This window comes from Columba livia, chromosome 3, assembly GCF_036013475.1.
Source record: "Columba livia isolate bColLiv1 breed racing homer chromosome 3, bColLiv1.pat.W.v2, whole genome shotgun sequence".
Classification (NCBI taxonomy): domain Eukaryota; kingdom Metazoa; phylum Chordata; class Aves; order Columbiformes; family Columbidae; genus Columba; species Columba livia.
The window spans coordinates 93,857,741-93,879,756 of record NC_088604.1 but is presented as its reverse complement, the minus strand read 5'-3'; the positions used below and the strand labels follow the sequence as shown (position 1 = coordinate 93,879,756).

Below are 22,016 nucleotides of genomic sequence, written 5' to 3'. Positions count from 1 at the left end.
TATAGTTTTGCATGTCATAAAAAAAAAAAAAAAAAATAAACAAAACCATGAGCTGAGGCTCATAGTTTTATTCAATTTTTAAGCCCTTAATTTTCTAATGAAGGTGATACATGGACAACAGGTTCCCATTTGTTGAGTTAGCCTGCACTGACCTCTTCCAACAGTCCACAGAAACAAGAGGTCCAGCAGACAACGGGCTGGATGCCACAGAGTTACAAAGCCATGTGTGAGACAGAAAGGCTGATGGCCCAAGTGTCAGTGAGTCCAGGGTGCAAACACAGCATTTCCCAAAAGCAACACACTCCAGGACTGCTCAACGTGTCCATACAGACAGAGCCCGTTTCTTTTTTACGAAGGAAGAGCTGCCATTTCATACAGAAAATAAACATGTCAGCCCTCCAGACTCCTAGAATTATAAATAGTTTGAGTGACAAATACTTCTGTCGCAGTGTTCAGAATACCTTCAAAAGATATCCTTAGCGCTGTACATGATTAACCATCACCTGGCAGAGTTCACCCTTATAAATATATTCTGTATAACCTTTTGGTTTGAACAAGAATTTGTGTGTCTGTATCTAAAGGAAGAAGAGAAGAATAACGGCGGTAGGTTGTGTCAGTCACTTGTACACTTTTCAAGCTAACTGGTGTAGCTTGATATCTGTGCTTTTATAGTAACAAAAGCATTACATTCCTAGGTTTTGTGTACTATATTGCCTAACAGGTTCTATCATAGAGAAACTGAGCAGTCTTGATGGACGAAATTTCATATAGGATAACATTTAAGAAAAATTTGACATTATTTGCATAGATTGCATTAAGTTGCTTGTTTCCCACCCCTCCCAAGAATCTCAGTACCTGAGAAATAAATTGTAGTCAGAGGGTTATTAAAATATTAAAAAAAAAAAAAAAAAAGGAGTAAATCTCAAACCACTAGACAAAACAAACAGTACTGTACTCTATTTTCAGACCTTCTCAAAGTTCTACATATTCTAGTTGTCAAACAACCGTGCAACTCCCAGATGTCATTTTTCTGAAATTCTGCTATGGTGTCTTCCATAAACATACAAATAAATAAATAAATAAAATACAACCATCACCCTCCTCTGTTAATGAAGTCACACTGAGATTTTAAAAGTATCTAGATTAGGAAAGTAGTAATATTAGCAGCAATGTCATTGTCACACAAGGTAGAAATATTCTTTCTAATCCTTTTTTAATTCCAGCCTCCCTGGGACACTGTTTCAACCTGTATGAACCAGATTCTTTGCTAAATGTATAACTATGTTGAGAAACAGATCACTTCAGCAAAGCGTGAGAATAACTGTGTGAAATACCAAAGTTTAAATGCTCTTTCAAAAATATTTCTTGTCATTCTGATGCAACTGAAAGAAAAAGGGAGTTGAAAGGTTTGCAATAGCAGCTTGCCTTGGTTGGTAGAGCCTGAATATAGGGTTTTGCCTGGTTTATTTTAAGTCTGAGCAGCTAGCAGCTGGAGTATGTCCCACATGCTAACACTTGGAATTCCCCGGGAAAAAGGTTTGTTTCAAATGTAACATCAGCCCTCCAAAGCTAGTCATCCTTCTGCTTTATTAAGTTTACGTACTCCATCGTTGCCTCAGGTCTTGATGACAATGTACCTATCTGAAATGATCAAACCTCCTCATCAACTTCACATGAACTGTTTTTGATTTAAATGCAATCTATTAACAATATCTACTTGCACACACATACACACCCCAGCCAGATACTGAACAGATGCAGTCCTGCAGACTTACACAGCAGCTGTGACAACAACTGATGTCACCTCCTTTGCAGAAATTTCCACAAGTGTCTTCCAAAGGCCAAGTTAAACGAGATAGAGCTTATCAGTTTCTTTAAAGTGCTCTGGATGAGCCCGGTCCATGTGACCCCCTTCCCGGCCGCGGGGGTGTGGTATGTCACAGCTCCCCTATCAGCTGGCACACGGCGGTGGGAGATATGAGACAGCAGAAAAAGTCGTAGTAACAACATCACCCAGACTGCCGAAGACGGAACGAATGCGCTGAGTAACTTCAGTGTGCGTGCACTTACTTTCCGAAAACAGGTGGAGGGTTTTCAGCCCTGGCTTCTGCTCGCACATCCCACTCGGCACAGATGGGTGGTCATGTTGCCAACTATGCGGCAGAAAGGCGATGGTTCGTTAGCGTCGTATTAGCGCCTTTAGCAGTGAGTTGCAATTTTTTTTTTTATCTTTTCTTCCCAAAGTTTTCTCCTCTTTCTGATATTCCATGAGTTAAAAAAAATAAATTACTAGCAGGGATTATTATTCCAAAAGCAATTCCTTAAAATGAATTCTCCAACTCCGTTCTTGCACCAGAAATACTAGAGAAGTTCAGTAGATATCCTCCTCAGTTTTACTGCCAGAACTGACAAACGTTTCAGTTTTCCCTCACTGCCTTTAATTGTGATTAAATGACCAGCTGCAAAGAGTTAATTTTTAAAGCTTACACAATTATTAATTTTATCCAAAACATTAACTAGTCAATAACATATAAGCAGAAGCATATATTTAAATTTTGCAAAGCATGTAATTTGATGCTTCATCCTTGCTAGGACAAAAAGGTGCCTTACTTGCAGCAATTTAAAAATATAGCCACGATATTGAACATTGCATTTGAACATCTTGCAATTTTCACTCCAGGGCTCTCTGAGTTTTCCTACATGGGCCTGTTAGCCCAGAAGACAGCCTTAAACTCTTACCTCCAGCTAGTTATCCTATTTTAGTTAACAGATGTTGGCACTGCACCCTTTTTCCTTGTGAATATACTCCTTTAATTCCTGAATTTAAATGCACTTACCCCTCCTGTCACCATTCCACTGGGCTTCATTAATAGTTCCCACACAGTAAATATTTCTGATTTCAAAGAGCTGAGGGGAAGGAAAAAAAAATCTGCTGAACAAAGACAGACACCTGTCAGACTTTTTTTTTATTATTTTTTTTTTACATTTCAGAAGTTAGGAGATTGCCTTCCTCTTTGCAGCACAGCCGTTTGCTTTTTGCAGTGCTGTACCACTGGATATATTGCATCAATATGTTCTCCTTTATTCTTTTTTCCCCTTCACATTTCCATGCCAATCTGCTTCTACAAGTTCATACTCTTCATGACTATGAATTCACCTTAAAAGGGTAGTTCTTGCACCAGCATAGTTACAGTCAGGCTATTTCACTTGCACATGCCCCTCTTGATTTGTGGTCTTGCTGCAAGATTAACAGATTCTGGCATACAGCAACACAAGGTATAAATTCTGGGCCCAGCACAGCAGTGAAAGTGTTATGTATGGGTACACAAGGATTTGGTAACAAAGATAGAAAGAAAAGCTAAAATTCAGTCTTAGCCTTCATTCCTGAGGTCCTTCTTCTAGCCCTGCTACTGAGTGTGGACTGACTTTTTTTCCTTTTAAATCAGATTTTCTGCAGTTCTGCCAGATTGTAGCAATCTTACTGCAATCTCACACCTGTTAAGAATTTCACTGACTGGTGTAGCCAGCTCATTTTGGATTAAAAAGTCTAGATCACCTTTACTCATTTCCTCTTTCAAGTTAAGTGTCTGCATATAGAAAATAAGCTTTCTAGGACACGGAAAGCTTCTCGTTTTTCAACAATTTTGTGCCCAGCACAAAATTGTGGCTGGAACCCAGTTGTTAATGCCATCTTAAATAATAATATTTTTTCAGGTGCTGGCCAGAGTTTTAAGAGATAGTTCCAGCAATGAGCATATCGAAGTAGCCAAGACACAGCTGTTCGAAACAGCAACATGGAGCAGGTATATACACAATGAGAAAGACCTCCTTCAAGAAAGCTATCGAGGACAGCTGCAGAATGGTCCTCCTCAGGGTTCATTAGCTTTTCTCATCTTCTGTAAACCAACACCGGGCATGACTTTAGAAGATGATTAAACTGAAGATTTGTGTGTCATTATCCCCTCTCCAACTCCAGCTGCAACTTTTTATCCATGAAAACCCCAGAATTCATGATCCAGAATACAAGCCTTCCTACTTCTGATATTTCATTAGCATGCTGGTTACTATCACTTCTCCCGCCATCACCTATTTCTGAATTACGTTTGGTTAAAGAACCGTAATCATTACTGGAACTGTATAAACAGAAGTGTAGATTGCCAGCCACCTAAAATCAGTTGTGAGCCTTGGGCTATGGCAGACAAAAGTCCTTTTAATATTCTCCCCAGGAAGTCTTCCACAGAGGTTTGATGAGTATTGTGCCCAAGTTCATTCTACCTTTATGCTGTAGGGATGCTTTAAATGGTCCTGTTGTGTACAGGACATATATATTTATATGTAATCCTGCCCATAAAGATGGTGAGATGCCAGCTATGAATCAACATAATTTATAAAACTTTGCCAAAGGTACTCATAGCTGTGAGTTGCACACACAGTTGCTTTAAGTGCTAAAAAAGACCCTGCTTTCTTCACACCTGAAATATGGGCCCACAGCCCCTACACCCACAGAATTCACAAGCCAGTGCATGATAGCCTGCGCACAGTGAATTTTAAATGCAGACACATGACCTCAAATTCCACTCATAAAGGGTGATCTGTACTGCAATGTTTGAGACTTAGAAATGCAAACATAGCAGAGGCACTACAGGGCTTATGTGAAAAAATAATTATTCTGTGTAGAAAGGAAGTTGGCTCTCTTTGAGCTGAGGTGTTAATAGACTAACCTTTTTCCCCAGCATCAGCCTGCTTACCTGAAAATATGAACACATCTACTGACGCAGTGTTGTATTTATTTGAGATCGATATCATATCCCACACATGCTAAATGTCTTGCTGCATTGCAGACTAAGATCGTAGTTAATCTGAATGCCAGTTAGAAGCGTCATTTACCAAAAAATAAGCCTTGGACAACTGTGCTGCAATTTTAGTCATTTGGGGGCAGAGAGGCATGTAGATCATAGAATACAAATAGGGCTGAATTTCAAAGAGCAGCTTCAGAATAGACACCTTCTCCTCTTCCACTGGGTTTGGGATAGTTAATAAGAGTTGGATCTGAATGACAGTAACAAGACAGGGACTTGGCACAGAGAAGACTTGCTTCATCTCAGAGATCCACCAGAGTAAGGATAAAATCAGCAGTAACTGGAGCAAGGGAAAAGGTGAAAGGATTACAAAGATCTATGACAGAAAAAGTATTTAGGTCCCTCTCAAAGGCAACATAACTTTGTTGCCTAGACAAGGTTTCTTTTCCTTCTCTGTCTCCAATATGCTTCAGTTGCAAGCAGTGATAATTCCCTAGCAGTTGCAGAAGTGAGAACACTTGGACACATGTGGAATTAGCAATTAAGCACTGGACCATCAATTGCTCTCACTGCACCTGAGTATCATCCCTCTAACCTCCTGTCTTCCTCCATCAGAGGCAAATTTCTCTGCCAGCCTAAGCATGCATGTAATAAATCCCTAGCCCTACCAAAATAAGTCAAGCCTGAAAATGGGGAAGACAAAAACCTACAGAAAGTGCTTGAACTAAGCCAGACCCTACTGAGAGAACCAAGCAGTCGTGTATCTATGTCTCCAGGCTGGCTGGGATCCCAGTGACATTGAGGGTGTGGGACCACCTCCTCACTTGCTTTCTTTCTAGCTGAGGCAAGAGGCATAAGCCAGAAAGCACCTCACCAACAACAATACAAATATTGGTGTCTAGGAGTGAAGACCTGTTGATGCAAAGTAGGTAGCAGTGATCAAGGTCACTTGTTCTCACAGCAAATCCCTTGTACCTCAGGGAGATGCAAGACTGGCATGGATGGGTGAGGCATGAAAGTCTTCATCTCCTACATTGCAGCTGAAGTATGTAGCTACTCCTGCTTGGTTCTGAAGTTCTTTTGGATAAACTTTGGGTAAGGCTAGGAAAGGGCAAACTTTGTTGTCTTGGGTTGGATATACCCTCACTTGCATTTTATTTCCAGCCTAAAATGTTTTAGAAGAGAGGCAGTGTCTAAGGTCATACATGTGTCTCCCAAAGTAGGAAAGTGGACATAAAGCTCCTAGGACACTCAGTGGAACATGGTGCCAGTCAGCTGCTAATCTGTGAGGCAGGAGGTCCCTGGACACCCACACCTCAGTGGAAGTTCTCCCTGCTCCCTCAGGATTCTACTGATAGCATCTCTGCAATAACCCAGTGACACAAGATCCAGAAGAGAAAAGGAAAAACATGGCACTCACATCACATACTTCTATCTATGTAACTCTTATATCTGCTTCCATGAATTGATTCATTTACTTTGCTCCTCTCAGAACTAAAACTGTCTGCATTCAAGAAAGGACTTTGCTTTTGCTCTGTTTGTGGAAATGGGTGTGTGTATTTGGGTGTGTTTGGTTTTTTAGTGTTGGTTTTATACACTCTAAAATAAGCAAGCTGAAAGGCTGTTTGCTTTATGGAGCTACACAACATAAAGGAATAATTTCTCACCAACAGCCCAAGGCAGATCAGGCAAAGGTCATTTGCTGAGATGTTGGAGTGCTAACATATAGTATGCATGGGCACCTTTTATACGTATCGCACACACCTACTTGCCTGGAAGCAAATCAATAACTCCCTACACCAAAGCCTGCATTTGTTCACTCTTACTAGAGGTGGGGATAGTGCTCTGGGGAGGGCCGCAGGCATTCCGTTACTAAGGATCAGCGCTTGAGCAAAATGGAAAGGCTGCTAAAAATAAGCAACATTTGCTCATTGGTATAAATAACAAAAGCGAGACAGAAAGAAAAACAGAAAGAGAACAAGACAAAAATGAAAACTGGCCCCAGACCAGGCCTTGCAGAATGACTAGTCACCTCCTCATTGCCAATTCTGTCACCATCTCCTGTGTGGGCAAGATACTTTCTACTGCCAAGTGCCCTCAGCTTCTTTCCATTACTTGCAGATTTGTAGTGAGCCTGAGCATAGGAGGTAGCTCCCACAGCACACGTGTCTGTCCCAAGGAGTTTCGGGGCTTGGGCATATTGAAATAAGGATGCACTACTTCACAAGCCAGCACACAATGCCAGTGTGATCCCTGCAGTAGCTTGTGAAGCAAGTATTTCATTTATCTTTGTTTCATTTATAAAGAGAATTGTGGACAGAGAGGTGGGGCAAGCAAAAAGGTTGCATTTCCATAAAGCTATCATCATTAAAAACTTTACCCTCTCTTTATTAAAATAGAAATAACTTTTGGATTGTCATTTTTTCTGACAGATCTTCCTAGCAAATATTTCCCAGAGCACACTTGGCTGCCTATTCTCAAGTATTAAAGTTGAGAAAGCTAAGAAGTGCCTGTCTATATTTGGAGGAAAATAAGAAGACTAAGCTAATTAAAAATTCACCCTTGCCCTGTATTCCTAAAAGCAGCACACACCCCCATGGCACCAGACGTTTCCGGGTGACCTGCCCTTTTATACAACTGGAAAATCTAAGGCCAAGTATTCTGGTTACTTTTCATTTTAGACTCTCATTAATAAAAAGGAATAATAATTGGGAAACACCTCCTAAGTACCACACTCAATTTTTCCTCTGCTTTTATTTCATGTATTCTATTGTAATAAAGCACACACGCGAAAACACACACACACACAGAAAAAAAAAAAAAAAGTCTATTAGCCTTACAATTAAACAAATAATGGTATTAACAACTCCCACTCACCGCCTTAAGCAGGTTTATCTGGGAGAGCTGAAGCAGCTGTCTCTGTCCTGTGTCTCTGCCAGAGGTCACCATCCTGCAGCGGGATCAGCTGATCCTCCTGGATAAACTCCTGAGCAAGTGCAGTCTACAGGCTGCAGCATTAACATAAACCACCTCCAATTTCAGTTTACTCTGGCAGTAACCTCCTAGAAAAATAAAAGGGAGGAAACGTAAGACTGGTAACTGTTTCATCTCTTAGTATCAGATAAATCTACCTTTGATTACATTTCAAAGCCCTGAAAAACGGAACAGTCAAGAGGTTTATAATAACATTCTGGCTTGCCATGAATTAACATGAATGCTTGTAATGAAAAAGGTCACTAGCATAACTATTGAAATACACTGCTAAAATAAGAGCTAAGAAAGGTCCTCTAAAGTTTATGCAGGTATGTGTAGACTTTAAGCACGTTCAAAAATAGCTGTATCTATTAAGCAATTTCCAAACCTAGGATGAGGACCAATTTGGGTATCTCCATAGGGCTCCAACAATGTTGCAATATCCAAACCATCATACCTACCGTATGAATTATCAAACAGTAGGAAGATGAGAGAAGGACAAGGTTCCTACTCCAGTGAGGTTATTTTTTGGGTCAGCCCAACAGATGATTGGCTCAAAAGCTATCAATGTCTCTTGGGCATCCAAAGTGGAGATACAAATACTTATCATGGATTTGCTTGCTGGTACCTATGAAGAAAACAGCAGGTGTTTACAGTTAAGTTTCTGGTGCGCGCATTTCACACTGTCAAATTCACACGAAACAGAGAAAGATGTCAGTTTTGAGTAACGGTGTGAATGAGGAGAGTGCTAAACAGTAGGCATACCTTGAAAGAAGGAAAATAACACTGAAGTATTGCCATGGTCTCCATAGTGGAGGGATTGTGTGCAACTAGAGAAATTAAATGTTAAAAAATGAGGGCAAGACTTATTATGCTTAATCTACAGTGTGATGCTAAGGTGTTTGAGGCTGGAAGGTGGGGGAAGACTGAAATAGTGAAGAACCTTTAAAAGGACAATAATTTGTGATATCTGGAAGGGTTTTGTTTTACAATGCTTGAACCGCACTTACATAGCTGCAATACCACAAAGTCCTGGTATAGGTGCATTGTGTTGAGATGTGGCTTTCACTGCACTTGTCCTAGTGTCCTATGTGTGGTTTGCACTGATGTGGCTCCAGCTAACCCCAAGAAATTAAACCCTGACAGAACCAACTCAGGCATTCTTTTCATGCCACATTTCCAAACAACACACAAAGCTGGTAACTCTGAGACCTTCGCTGTATCTCAGGTAAGTTCAGAGCAGGTGTATCTGTACAGAGACAAGCAGGATCTGGTGTCTAACGGGTAAACCCTGCCCAAAGTCAGCCTTTACAACTGCCACGCTGTTTTCAGGACTATCTTGTTTAAATGATCCAGAAAGCCTCTGAGTAGGAGAGAGGAGGAGAGGAGTGTGATGTTGCTGGTTTGAGGAACAGGTGGCAAGGGCAGGCACGGAGCCAGTCAGCTTCCCAAAGGCAGGGGAGCCATCCTCCTTCTCCCTCAGGCAGCAATCCCTGCTATTCCTGTCACCACCACTCTGCAGAGCCCCTGCCAGCCCACCCAGGAGGGCACAGGCACACGATAAGGATAAGCGGGAGCTGAAACGAGATGGCACCGAACTCATTTCCCTTGGCGTGACCTATGCAATAGATTTTCTGGCATCTCAAAAGGCACAGAGAGAAACCCACTGGAGTAAGCAGGGCCCTGTGTCAGCAAACACTTCATTTCTCACCTCAAACACCCAGGCTGGCAGAGCTGCAAAGGTAAAGGATTACTCACTGTTTCCAAGCGTGGTACCACGTGTTTAAGATATGAGTATGAAGGGGCAGGGAGAGTATTCATCTCATTTTCCTGTCTTTCTTTAAATTAACTTAGGGTGCACAATGAAGACATGAAAGATGCCAAATCAAACAGGGAGAAGATGTCCACTGGTTTATTACCAGACAAAGTGTCTACCATGAAACACTCTGTGGATGGCCAAAGAGAAAATACAGTGAAAACAACACAAGAATAAAGAAAGTAAAAACTGATCAAGAAAAGGATTTATCTGCAGCTTGCCTCGTCTGAGTAGTTCAATCAAACAAAGAACAAAAATCTTAACAATTGTATTAAGAGTTGAGGAAGATCTGTGAATACATTTAAAAATGAAGGTCATGAAATTTGACCTGTATTGTTCAGCCAATGAAATTTCCTCTACTTACATTTTTGTATTTGGCTTTTGCTTGCTGCAACCTTTTATTTACTTATTTTGGCCAACAAAAGGAAACAGCAAAACCAGAAAGGAGAACAAACACTTTTTTTCCAGGGAAACTGGAAACTAATTCAGCAAAGCGGGTCAAAGGAAACACCAACAAATACAAATCCATCCTACAGTTTTACTTAAACCAGAAAGCACTAGTTCACACATAGTTTTTGTAGCACTGAATAGGTAGCTCAAATTTGCTTTAGAAACCAGTAGAGAGAAAACAGAACAGTCATCCAATGTGGATAAATAGGCCACATCATCTGGGACTCTGGAAAAGGCTATTTTAATAAGATTATGTAGTGGTAAACACATGTATTGGCCAAAGATCATATAGGTGCTTCACCAGCAAGAAAGACCTGCACTGAGAAATGCAGGAGCCTCTTAACCGCTTATCTACTAAAGCTGCAGGTTAAAGAGAGGTACCTGACAGAGAGCAAGGGCAGGAGGGGGCTGGAGGTCAGGAGAAGCTCTAATGACAAACCATCTCCCTTCAGATGAGGCTGATGGTGGCTTCAGTTGCATTACAAGGGGTCAAAGATAAGGGAAGAAGCCCTCCCTCACAGTGGGATTAAGAGGGATTGGAAACAAGATGGAATTGTGCATCTCTGTAGTCCTCGGAGAGGAGAAAGTAGCTAAACCAGAAAATAAATAATTAAAGAGTGGTACCAAAAGGGAATAGGGGAAGATGGTAAAGGTTCTCAGTGGCTACAGGCATCACCACCTACACGCAGGGTGGCTGTGTTGAGCCAGGATCTTCTGGGGAGCATTGCAAGCAGCTGTGGGGGCACTGGAAAGGTGGGGAGGCCGCATCACAGGACATTTTGTCAAACTCGGTGATGCTCAATGGCCTTGTCTTACACCAGCTTTCTCCCTCACAGCAAATTTCAAGGCAAAAATATTTACAACATGTAAAAGCTTTGAAGGCACACCGCAAATACTGAAGACGATTGTTTACAGCCATCAGACTTATGCTCTATTTTATGCCTACAAATGCAAAGTAAATGAGAGGTGATTTGGCAATGACATAAAGAGGCTGTCCCTCTGAAACTCCAACCTTTCCCTCAGTTTCAGGCCATGCCATGCCTCCTGTTTTGCTTTCAAACAGCTAATTGGCAGAGAAATCCATGATGTAAGCTAGTAACTACACAAAATTAGATCTATCCAACTATGAATTCATTTGTTCATTCTATTTGTAGTTTCTCCTTTGCTGAAACATAAAACTTGGTACAAGTCAGCATATTTCACCACATTTAAAATTATAACAACAAGGGCAAAGGCACAAAGAAAAATATCACTAATACAAAAGAGTAATAAAAATCCATCTTAGGGACAATCATGACAGCAGAGCAATTCAGCATACCTGACTACTGCCTTTCATTTTCTAGTTCTAGTGTAGCCTTTTTACCCTAAAAAAAAAAAAAAAAAAAAAAAAAAAAGTAATATCTTCCTATGGGTTATTAAAAACAAACAAACAAAAATACAACAAAACAAAGAACCCCAACACACACAAACCAAACTAACCATTCTAAACAACTCTTCATCCTGATTTACAGAATAAGACTTTGAGACTTTTTCTGCATGCTTTAAATACCTCTATATGATTAATAGCAAAGTAAACATCACTTGCCAAATAAATCTGCACTAATCTAATCTAACAGCATCTAACCATTCTCTGTGTTTCCCTATTGTGATACTCCATTGAATGATTTTGCTATCCCTCCCCTAAGCCCCTTGCTTCCTGTACCTCCTGCATCTCAAAGGCATGCAAATGAATCCTTAACAGCTTTTTCCCCTCCTTTGACACATCCACTTTTTTTTTTTTCCTTTTTAACAGACTAGAAACAAACACCCATGTATTTATTTACATTGTGATAGTCTCAGAAGGCTCCATCCAGAACCGTGGTTAGAGCAAACAACCAATTGGCAAAGCAAGTCCAGGGTTCAAGAGGCAGCGATCAATGCACTGAGCTCATACGGTGCAAACCTGGGCGTGCGGGTACCTACAAACCAGAGCGGTGCTCACTGGACTCCAGCAGCACTGCGAGCTGTAATTGCTTCTTCTGCTAAATTGTTTGGTATTTGAAGTGGGGGAATGTATTTCCTTTTAAGTAGGGTTTCTACCCTTTACATTGGCATAAAAATTGGTTTCCATCACCTCTGTCAATGCGTATGATAACTAGGTACAACCCTTATTCCCAGTCAATTAAATCTATGTGGGTAGGTCAAGCATTATTTGAACACAGAAATCACACAGACAAATGGAAGTATGGTTTCTTCACTTAGGTAAGATTAAAAAAGTCAGGGGCAGAATTTTCAAACATATGGGCAAACAATAGACCCCTGAATCTGTACTGGGACACACTAAAGCCTCATCCCTCATTAGGAATTTATTTCAGTTAAATGGGATCATTTTGGTTTAATAAGGTCTATTTTGGTTAAATCCCAGGCAACATATCTTTGAAAGAGCCTGCAAACTTTAAACAGCAGAGCACAGCACATAATTCCACCAGGACTGCTCACCACTGGAAACTACGGGGCTATCACTGTGGGCTGAGATATACTTGTGTTCCCTTGCAATTATTCCAAGCAAGAACGAAAAAGGATGCAGTATTTTTCATTCTTGTCAGTGCTACCTCTGGCAACACTTACTGCAAAAATCAGCCTACGCCGCTTACTTTGCGGCACAGAGTGTGTTTCTGTGTCTGTCTGAATAACCGCAGAGTCACTTTTGCTTCCTGGTTGTGCGATACAGCTTCTGAAAACGTATCACTTCAGGACAGAATAAAAAAAAGCAAACAGTAGGGCTGTCTCTAGCACAAACAAGAGGACTGCCCCTCCTAATCTCCACCTCATCACACTTGGCTGCAAAAGTTGATGCTCAAAACAGCAAGAGCTGTCAAGGGTTAGTTTTTCCATGGGGTTTACTTAGTGAGAATCTTTAAGAAAATAAATCCAGGCTTCAGGTGAGGATGCCTGAGGTGTCAGTGATGCTAGGCCGGGGTCACTGAGGTCCCCTTTCCACACTTAAAAGAATGTAAGCTTGCATTTGTATTGGAGAAGGGAGAAGGTAAGGAATGTATAGCTGAAAATAGGGATTATTCCTGAATTTTGAGGCCATGAGATGTCTACAGGCTGAATACAAAAGACCTCTCCCTTTCCCTAATCAATCAAAACAGAAATTTCAGGAAAAGTGTGCACCTCCAGATGTTCTCCTGAACCACCTGCAAATATCCAAGCATATTTAGGCTGAGCTTTAATCAGATGGCTGGTAGAGAGAATCATGCCACTCTTGCAAGCAATCCACTGTGTGGCCTTAAATAAGTCACTTGCATATGATCAGCACTAGAGAAGAACATTTTCTGCTCCTTATCATGTATGGAGGCATTATATGAAAACAGGCAGAAGTATTGGCTGTTAGCCAGGAAAGGAAAAAAAGTTAATACTTAGTTATAGGGAATCTTTACTTTCTTAGTTTTGGAAAGAGGTTTTTAGGTGAGATCACTGTACCACAAAAGACCACTGCTGAGTGAGAAAGGGGAATTTTCAGCTGGACCTGGTGATGAATAATTATTCCAAACTAACACAAGTATCTGAGAAAATATTTTAAGAAAAGATTTCATTAGAGAAAACTGGGGATTGCCATGGCTCAGAAAGAAGAGAAACAGCCATCTAAGAGCTTGACAGAAAATGTCATGTTCCTCCCCCTTGCAACTGAAGGTTACTTTTATTGTTGGTGAGATTCTCCCTCTGCAGAAGGGGCGAAAGCAAACAAAAACGCATCACACACATCTGCTGATCTTCTGTACTTAAATAAGTTTCCCATGAGGTTCCTTGGTTTTTCCTCCTATTTATCAGCTATTGACACTTATCTGTGTGTCCAGAAACCAGTTAATTTATATCAATAGAGCAGATAGATGTCTATAACCTGATCAAACTAGTAAAAGATTACTCTAATGACTCTGCCTGTAGATCTGCTTTTAGGAACTGCCGTTTGAACTGGGCAGCACCAAGGACGGATCAAAAAACCCTGGCTGAAACACAAGGTACAGCTGGATCCCAAAATAGAGTTCCCCAGGTGCTGGGCTCAGGGCCTATAGACACGTCTGAGCTGCAGCACAAAGCACAGTTGGCAGCTAATTTGGATTTAGCCATTTCACACTTGCAAGATGGGGATTCAAAGCCAAACACCCGGGGCCCCCCTCCTACTTTCCAACACAGAAACAATTTAAAACAGATCTAACACCTATGTAGTACTGATTTGGTTATCTTCAAAATCCCCATTGTTCTGTTTAAAGAGCATATCCTCCTAGAATAGCCCCCTTTTGATAAACAACTCCTTCTGCATGTCAGCCAAACAACAGTTTTGGTCTTTATCACAAGTGGACCAGCAGCAGAAACAGTGTGTGGTGAAGCGGGGGAGGACGGGGGCTTTAGCTGAAAATAGAGTTCATTGTCAGCTGGACTTTAGACTCAGGTTTTTAAATAGGTTTTGGAATGTGGATATGAAGCAGTTAAAAGAACCCTACTTCCAGCCCTTAAAGGAAGAAACATCTATTCACAAGCTTAAAAGCATAGCAGGACCTCAGGTAATGGGGTCGTTTGTGTATCGTGCACAGAAGTTTCTTGTACAAGAAGGTCAAAATACATAGGAAACAAAATACTAATTCCTCAGGACACAAAAAACTTTCTTAAATGAAAACACACAACTCTAAAGAACCCATTTAAAAAAAAAGTTTCTAAAAGGGATTATTACATTTAAATGCATATTAAAAATATATATATATATATATATATAATTTTTAAAAGTTGTAGAGGCCAGGGATTTCTGCACCTTTTACACAGTTTGTAGGAAATTACTAGAGCTGCTACAAATTATTGATGTTTTTTTACATTCCAGGTATGCACTTGGTGAAATGCAACCATTTCTTGAAGTGTTTATTTTGTGAAAAATATTAGCTCTTTTCAATAAAAGGCCAACGGCATGAATCTATAACAGTACATAGTTTGATTGCACATTTTATTTCAAATATGTCCTCATCATAGCTGAAAATAATTTTACTTGTACAATTCTTAGAATTAGTTGCCATACAAGTGTAATAAACACATTCTAAAATCTGCCACCAAAAAACCCTTATTTTGTGTATTCCATTAAGATCAAGCTACCGTAAGAAAGTTGATCTTTGAAAAGTTGGTTTAACTGACTCGAGTATGTAATTATCTGCATATGTGGGAAATAGTAATATGGAAAAAATGTACACTCAAACACAAGAAGTGATGACCAAAGTAAAATACAGGCTAAATACCATTTATAACCTAGCTTCTGGAAATCATGCAACTCTTGCAACATCCATGTGTTTTACTAGCAACTGCATAAAATGTTCCTGTAGTTAGAGACAGTATTCTTATCGTATTCTTTTGTTAAAAAAATGCTCTTAGGCCCACGGGCCACCAGGGAAATCATATCACTTTGTTCTAAAATGTTTGCTGAAAAGCCATAAGTGGCTGAAACAACACAAACTTCAACATCTTTGGTGGTGCTATCTCCTGTCAGGGTGACTGACAGCACACCCAGGCCAAGGGGTGTGGGTGCTGCCTGGTTTCTCAGTTTCCCACAGATAGAGCATCTGGGCAATGTTAACTGTGGCATCCTGTAAACACTGGCTGGATGATAATGGAGAATAAGGCAGGCAACAAAGTGACGGTGCAAGACGGGTTTGCTCTGTTTCGGTGGTAATCAGATGGCACAGCCAAATGTGCCTGTGGAAACCAGCTCTGGAAGTAGTTAAAGAAGTGTTTACAGCACAGTCTGCAACAGATAAGGAGACAAGATGCTCTTCAAAAGTCAGGAAAATCTATTCAAGCATAAGGTTTTTTTCTCCTATTCAACACCAAGAGCCACAGATACCTTGAACACAACTTCAGCCAGGAAATCAGACTGACTTTTCAGCAGATTTCCAGTGCCAGGGGCTTGCAACACTGGGAAAAGTCTTGGTCCACTAGCATCATATGGCAAAGCTCCCCACTGGTCAGAGAGGTGATGGAAGTTCTCGAAAAAGTCTTGCAAGGCAATAACTTTTCAGATCTTGCAATTACTATTTAAATAAGTCAAGCAGCCTATATGCACTTAAATATATGCAAATCATCACATGAGATGGTAAAAAATTGAATATCATTGTCGTGCTATCGATAGGAAGGAATTAATGTTAATTTTCTTTTTACCAATGACTTTTTCTGCATCTTGATGATAAATGTAAAATATTTCCTCAATTGTATTTTCTAAAGAAATGCAAGCTAATTCCATTCATCCAAGGCTCTATACTGAGAAATGGGTGGCAGCAAGGAATCACAACTGCTGAACTGACCTTGCTCCCATTTATAATCATCTAACTTCCTTCTGACAACTACAGTAATTGCTGCTGCGAAAGAATAACTGTTTAAAATCCATTGTGGCTAACCTTTGATGCAGTTCAGTAGTTGAATGGAGGAGGATGACTTCTTCATGTGACCAGTCTCTGGAAGTTCTACCTGGACTGCTGACAAGCACTCACAATATGAGAGTCTAGTCTGTGCAACTCATTTAAAATTTCATAAGTTATAAAAAAGATGCAAAGAAAAATAAGTAACTCATAACAATAGTTTATGCTTGTAAAAAGCTAGAAGTCAGCTATTATAATGAAGACAGTTGGCATTTTATGTTTATCTCATATTCAACTGCAAGAAAAGAGATACAAACTCTTGTAGAGACTTTAGTTTTCACAAGTTTGGGGTGTGAAGTCAGCTTTTTACATTCAAATAAAATGTAAAGAAAGGAAAATGTTTTGCCTCTTTTAAAGTCAACTACAACTGGAAAGAGTTCAAAGACCAAAAAAAGGAGAAAAACAAAAGATTTCTTTCTAAGGAAGAATAATGGATTTATCTAGTAAAGGAAAGATTAAAATTTAATGAGTTTGATTAACATTCCTGGAAAAAAAGGCAGTCCATGAATTCAGGCTATCATGCTTCAGACAGAAAAACTTGCATGTAGCAGTTATCTGCAGATGTGTCACTGAGGAAAACTAACACTGTGTTACGGAATTAAACAGAGAACTGAAAATTAGCTGCAAACTAAAGGTGAGGAGGAACAGAGTTTAGTTGTGGGCCTCAAGCTCTGACAACATCCTTTAAATATTCAGAATACAAGGTCAGCATCATCAAGATCACAGGCAAAGAAATCCAGTTTCACTTCATTGACAGAGAACAACTCCTTTAAGGAAATCAAATCATACTGCAGAAATGTGGAGGCCCATCCGATAGCAGAGCGGTTTGCAGCAAAAAGAGAGTCCCCTGTTCTCAATGCTCCTTAGTCCAGCTTGTACAAAATAAACATTTCTCTCCCACTTTCCCTTACTTTTCTTTTTAACAAATTTGCAAATGCTTATGAAAAGAAAACAGAGACGAGATTGCATCTGGTTTGTCTGTGGCGCCATTTGTTGCTATAGGGAGACTACTCGGAAAAGGTGATGAGTGGTAAGTTGGTGAATGATATTAACAGAGAAACAATAGACAAATTGCTCTCAATGCTGTGGTTAACCCTTCTTCCTCTTCTTCAGGAGGCACAAGCAGAGGATGATGCTTACATCTCCCTGCACAAGCTGCAAATTGTTTTCTTTCCAAAATGTTACCATTTAATCCTTTTCACTTTCATGAGCACCGTGTATGTAAAAATATTTTTGGAAGCAGGGGGGGAAGCAACCCACTGAAATGTTATTTTTTTCCTTATTTGGGCCCTTAAGCAGAACTGAACAGCATTTCAGACTTTAATAAAATGGATGATTTGTACCTCCAGAACAAGTCAAACACCAACTAATGATGTATTAATATTTTTTCCTGAAGGTATAGATGAAGAATACATAGATTTAAAGGAAAAACTCTACCCCTGATACCAAGGTAAAAGAGAGCTCAAGCATGCAAACCACTAAGTACTTATTGTAAAGATATAACTTTGCTGAATGCAAAGACTATCGCTTCAAGAGCCTTTAATTAAAAAAAAAAAAAAAGGCCAAAATAAAAATAATTTTCAGTTTCCCAATGAGGACATCAATTTACTTAATTAAATATTGCTTTCAGAGTTGCACTCACAATAGCTCTTGTCCCTTGCCAGTTGCAGTAAGAAAGATACATTGAACAAGGATGTCAGCTGAATACCAGCATTGATGTTAATGCCAACTGTCCAAAGCCTTGCCAAGTCGCTGACGTTTAAAGCGAGGACTCCCTCGTTTTCAGCTCTTTTTAAGGCTTTGTCAAAGTACTGAAATTCTAGAAGCCCATTTTTGTGCATTTTGCAGAGGCATACAAGATCTTATATTCTCAAACAGAACAAGATCCATCTACCACGTTGAGGTTTTTTAATGGAAAATGTTTGTGTCACAGATCATTTTTATTTTCGTTGCTGCCTACTAGATTTTGATCCCACACTTTGTTTCATTAGATTTAAGCTCACTTTGTAAGTGCACTCATATTTTAATTCAGTTGTAAAAAAAATGAAAAAGAAACAAAAAAACCTTCCCTCCCCCAAAATGCCAGTCATTCTCTGAAATGAGTCTCTCATTCAGATCACTATAGCTTGACACCGACATTTTTTTTTCTTGGTTTCTCATTTCTGCACAGGACATGGAAACTCAGACGCACTCTTTTAAGTAGATTTCTGTATTTTTGCCTGCATCCTCAATTAACTCCAGCCTACTAATTTTTAGCAGAAGAAACAGTTGTTTTCTCCTTCATCTTAAAGTTGTGTTTCCAAGTAGGAGAAGAATCCAAGAACGAAACCAGTTTTGAGTAATAGTGTCATTCAGCAGCTCCCTGAGCATCAGGATTGAAAGGTAAGATCATGCAAAGAGCAGTGACTACAGTGAAGACCCTTTTTTCCCTCCCTCCCCCTCCAATCCCCCCCATTTGCTTCTTTTTTCACTTTCAATGACAGAGTCATAAAAAGGAGCAACAAGATTTGTCAAGTGGCACTGGAGGTGACACATGATGTACACACCTAAAGCACCTATAGAACCTGTTCAGTTACCAGCAGGCTTAATATTGCATATGATTCCTTTGAAACAGGAATTGAGTCGATAACATTTCTTGTAAGCAGGTGCCTCAGCCCAGACTCTCGGTGGGGCTGTCTTAGTCCTTGTGGACTTCTAAGGTGAGAGGCATAAATAACTGGTCACTGATGCCGCCTAATCACCCTCGACATTGTAAACTTCATTCCAGAAGCAACTGCGTTTTAACTTTGACATACTGGAGATATGCAACTAAGACTCACATCTTCTCAAAATTAAGTGAATGGAGTTTTGGCATTTTCCCCTCGACATTGTCAAAATCCGCTCTTGCAATGTCATTCCATCCCAAGTCAGAGGTACAGGGATCATACACAAAGTGGAAAACCTTGCCCCTCTGAAGTTGTATTCAATAGTCCTCCTCTCCTTTTTTTTAAAGATATCTTTAGTTAATCTGAGTTTAATGTCTAATATTAGACAAATGAGCTTATGATTTGCTTGGCCATATACCAAATTGTTTTATATCGTAAGGTCTAATCCATTTTTTGGAAATTTCTATTTTAGGACACATCACTTGTAACTTATTGAATAAAGGGCTTTTTTAAAGAGTAGATACTTCCTAAAAAGCACAATGTGTGAAGATACATTTATTTTAGTGTAACACAACCACAGACCACGCCCAATAAAAACTCAGCATTATTAAAATGGAGTTTAAAAAAGTCCCAAATCTAGTCTTGAACTCCTATGACACATACACAGGTCTTTAAAACAATATTTCCACACATTTGAAACAGCAGCTTATCCTCATGGCCTTATTATCTGCCTTGGAGTTAGTCTTTTAAGCAGAGTTAGAGACTTCAATTCCAAAAGTTTAATATAAATGCCACCTCAGGACTGGAACAAATATCATTGTAGAATACAGCCATGGGGGGGAGAGGGGGGAAAGTCTGAACTGTCGCTCTTGAGACCTACTGTCATCAGAAGGAGCAGACAGCACTGAACACCTCATAAGCCATAGTTCTGTGTTTCAATTTAATTACAACTGTAATTTTATTCAGAAAACAAAAAACAATAACCAAATGTCTCCTTCACAATTCCCTAGTGCGTAAGTTGCACGTTGCATGTTCTCTCCATTGCTTTGTCCAGGCCTCCAAAGCCTTAGAGAGACTGTTGCACCATTTCTTGAGGCATTTGTCCCGAAGTTTCAATGGCAAACCAAATAAGAGGCAGAGCATAAAATGAACTATAACAGCAGAGTGTGGTGTTCTCTGTTGTGTAACATCGCAGCTTGAAATTATAATGAAATTAGTCATACAGAAAAAAAGCAAACTTATAAATCATATTATGTGTAAAAATGCTTCATAAAGAACTCCTCGTATCCCAATGAATTCATGAGTCAGTTTTAAGTGACTCCCACTACAAAATTTTGCTGACAAAACCAAAGAGGCTGAATGAACAAATGTGGAAATGAAGGACCAAGTGTTAAGTCTTTGAACTTACAGGTGTGAGCTTGGTGCCTTCAGCGTCACCTGGTAGGTAGATTGGGGTCTCTTTACTGTTGCATTTTTGCCACTTTCCCGCAATGCTTGCTAACATCTGACTGACTTCTGTTTCTCCTTGTAAAATAATCTGTCATTCTCATCCTTATGCCCCAGCCAACATAACCAGTGTTCAAATAATTCCTTTGCATCTGGAGTTCCTTCTATTTTTTTTATTTTTTTTGTCAACAACTGTAAGACTAAAACAAAATATCTCTCTGTTTTTCTTTTATGAGCAAAGTCTTTCCATAAGTCATCAAATCTGCTTTTCCTCCCAAGATCCACATACAGCCCAAAGATCCTAACATCTGGCATTGCACCAATTAATCAGTCTTGGAAAGCTGCCATTTATTGCACACTGAAATAAAGATAGACTAAAAGCATTTATTCAATATAGTGCAATCGGTCACTAGTAGTTACTTAAAGAGTCTTTCATGTGCTCCAAACACTGTTCACGTGCAATGCAACTGCACTATGTAACGTGCTGGAAGGCAGCAGCTAACTGCACAGTTGGGGAGCAAGAAAAATGTAGTGACTCAGGACAAAAACCCAGCTCACCCAGAAAATGCTATGTGCACTTTTGAGTGTTTACACAGAACAGACAGACCTTTTCTACTTTGTTGTTTTCAAGGACACATCAGATGCCACAGCAGAAGCCAGAATTTTGTTTCTCTTCTGAAGGACAAAGGGCTGAATCAACCATCGCTACTGGTCCTGCAATCCCAAGGAGCCTGTAGTTTTTCAAACCTAAGACTGAGAGGCTTTCAAGCAGCGGCAGTGTCTTCACACACACTTAAAATAAAAAAAGGCAGCTCTTTCAATATAAGCTGCTCTTGAGAGCTCTACATTGTGCTGTGCTTTTTCTTCACCCTTCTTGTTTTTATCAAGCAAGGATGACTAATGTGCTATTGTGATGCACTTTTCTCAGAAATGTGGCCAACTGAGGCTGCTTCCACCGTTGTTCGGTGGGTGTTTAACATCAAAAAAGAGCCCTTGGCCAGGCAATGGGTAAGTCATTACACTCCGCTTTAAAACAACAGGTTCCATACATAAACTGTGGTCTCATGCAAATCTGACCTACAAAATGTTGAAATCTTCCAATGTCAGGAAGATTTCACAAGTAATCCCACGTGTCTCATAGCTGTAAAACCAGTGTGACTTTAGCACCACAGGAACCACAACATTTGCCACAAACATCTGATTGTGGCCTGATTCAACTCCTCGCTGCCCTTCCAGTTTCTTACAGTTTGGCCAGGAAGTGTAGATGGGACAAACGTCTTCGGAACTATTCATCCTGTGCCAAGAAATGCTCTTCCAGTTCAACAGTTTAACCACCTGGGAAGGACTCTAGTAACTCGAAAAAAAAAATAAAATTGAAGAACATTCTAGACTGTATATGAGATCAATACAAAACCACTGACTTAAAATAGGCCAGGGTTTTACTCCTTATCCC

At 39.9% G+C, this 22,016-nt stretch overlaps 1 long non-coding RNA gene across 1 annotated transcript; it reads left to right on the top strand.

Annotated features, from left to right (window-relative positions):
• Window positions 1–2,073: 2,073 nt before the first annotated feature.
• On the top strand, window positions 2,074–21,405 carry LOC102084122 (uncharacterized). The gene is made up of 4 exons (XR_272455.3): window positions 2,074–2,205; window positions 17,869–17,922; window positions 18,643–18,854; window positions 21,195–21,405. It is a non-coding gene; the product is annotated as an uncharacterized LOC102084122 (long non-coding RNA).
• The last annotated feature ends 611 nt before the right edge of the window (window positions 21,406–22,016 follow it).